General features: G+C 41.4%; 1 protein-coding gene across 4 annotated transcripts in view; it reads right to left on the bottom strand.

Moving 5' to 3' along the window:
* The window catches only part of ARHGDIB (Rho GDP dissociation inhibitor beta), a 23,620-nt gene that overhangs the window by 4,294 nt on the left and 16,932 nt on the right, over window positions 1-2,394 (bottom strand). The window lies entirely within an intron of this gene.

The raw sequence follows: 2,394 nt of genomic DNA, 5'->3' as shown, positions 1-2,394 counted from the left end.
GGAATGGTAGTGGGGAAGCAATAGGACTTCAAAATAAAGAATTCTCTGGTTTACTACTGCTCCATAGTCCATTTAATGTAAAGTAATCTCCCTTTATCTGCACTTTTGCTTTTCGCAGTTTTAGTTATCTGGAGTCAACTGAGATCCAAAAAATTGTCATGGCTGATCAAGATGATCAAGAATCACCAGAAACAGATGATCTTCCTTCTAATCTACTGTCAGGAGGTCAATAGTAACCTATGTCAGTTACCTCACTCCACCTCATCACGAAGGCATTATCTCGTGTCATCACAAGAAAAGGGATGAGGACAGTACCATAGTATGCATTCTGAGGGAGAGGCCACATTCATACTAGAGTACCTCACTGTTCTTTTTTGTTTTTGGAGTGGTTTTTTGCTATAGGGCGTGTGCGCTTGCCAGACAGAGAGAGACAGAGAGACAGAAAGGGAGAAATCACTCCCCAGGGGGGATGGCCACACCGCAGTCCCTTCTCCTCCATTCTCCTCTCGGGATCTTGGCCACGCACGCACATGCGCCCGACGTGAGTTTTAAGCCACCGGGTCCGGGACTCGAACTGTGGTCGACTACATGGGAGTCCAGCGACATAGCCATTACGCTAACTGCTGGTCCCTAGAGTATGTAACTGTTAATCTCCTTATTTTTATTATTCGTTATTGCTATTTATCTCTTACTGTGCCTAACATAAACTTCACCATAGGTATGTATGTACGTGTGTGTGTGTGTGTGTATATATATATACACACACACACACACATAGTAGTACAGAAGAGAAAAAGGAGTACATTTTCTACTATTCTCAGTTCCATGCATTCAGGGGTCTTGGAACATATCCACCATAGATAAGGGAGATTAGTGTAAGTGCACTTGGGATGGGTGAAAGGAAAGTCTAAGTATTGATGGTATCCTCTTCTTTCGCCCTTCCCCCACTTGCCATTGTGTCTCCCACCTGGAGAAAGAAGCCTTGGTGATAGGAGTAAAAGGGAGAGCTGCAAAAATTAGCGATTCCATTTCCTCAGGAAGCAGAAGGAAAGGAGGGGGAGGGCAGACACAACACAACAAAACAAAACAAAACTAAAACTATCCCTAGGCCAAGTTTTTGGAGAGTATTGTAAAGTTTGAGAGGATAAAGAGAACATTGAGAGAGGATTTTAGGATGTGTAACTGTGGTTAAAAATGCAAACTTTCTTAGATATTTTTCAGTAGATACCAGTAACGATTTAAATTGCCTTTTAGTTCTTTTCTACTTTGACCTGGTGTTTTATTTAATGGTAGCTCCATGTTGGAATGGGCCACAGGGTGGTTCTATGTTGTGTGGGTTATATGGAGAGTGGTCTTTCTCCTGTTGGGACAAGGTCAAACCTCTATGGTGATGGGGATTTGAAAACCACTTTCTGTGCTCTTCTCATCCATGACCTTAAAGGTGAAACCCATCCCAGCTCCTCCTTTCCATCTATCCTCACCTCCCACGGTATACACCTTTCCTTCTCATCTCTGTCACATCAAAAGTTACCTGCCATGTTTCATTTAATAAAAACTGGCTTACTGGGGCTGGCAGGTGGCATGGTGGTTAAGGCGCTAGACTCCTACAATTCAAGTCCAGGACCCATTGGCTTGCTTTCTCACTCCCCCCACCCCCCACCTCACTGTCTATCTCTCTCTCTCTCTGGTCAAATTAATAATAATAAAAAATAATTTAAATAAATAATTATTTTAAAAACTGGCTTACTATGTTGACAAGTTAATGCAACAATACAATAGCATTAATGACAAAAAACGGGACTGATGTATAACCCACTCTAGGCATATTTGGATACAATGCTTTAGCCATACCCTCAGGTGCTTCAGTAATAAATAAAATGGAAGGAAATAATGAAGTGAACCATAGGTCAGTGTCAATTACAGAGTAGGCATAAACAAATATTTCCAGAATAAAGTTATTTTGAGGCATATTTGTATGTGGTGGGGAGTGATTGACCATTGACCCTGAATCATATCCTTTCCTAGGGGAAAGAAGGGCCAAGTGTGCAAACTGAGAAAGCAGGGGGAGTGGGGAGGTAGGGAGTTCTTCACTAGTGGAGCCCAGGCTCTGGAGAGTATGACTGAGTTAGAAAGAAGGGCCAAGACAAACACAAACCATTAAGTGCAAATAATACATTTCTGACTTATTTGTTTTCAAAGTCAAGGTTATTTTTCCGGTGATTTTGGCTACCCCCTTGGATATATGCCTGCTTATTAGATGTCAGTTTATTTATTAGTTTTGCCATTAACTGGTCACCTGCTCTACAACTATAATAATTTCTAGTTACTTAGCAAAGACAACACTTTCTGAAATCATTGAGCAATTAGAACTGAGGTCTTATCTGTTCTATTTTA

Source organism: Tupaia chinensis, unplaced genomic scaffold, assembly GCF_000334495.1.
Source record: "Tupaia chinensis unplaced genomic scaffold, TupChi_1.0 Scaffold147869_1, whole genome shotgun sequence".
NCBI lineage: Eukaryota > Metazoa > Chordata > Mammalia > Scandentia > Tupaiidae > Tupaia > Tupaia belangeri.
This window is presented reverse-complemented; position numbering and strand designations above follow the sequence as displayed.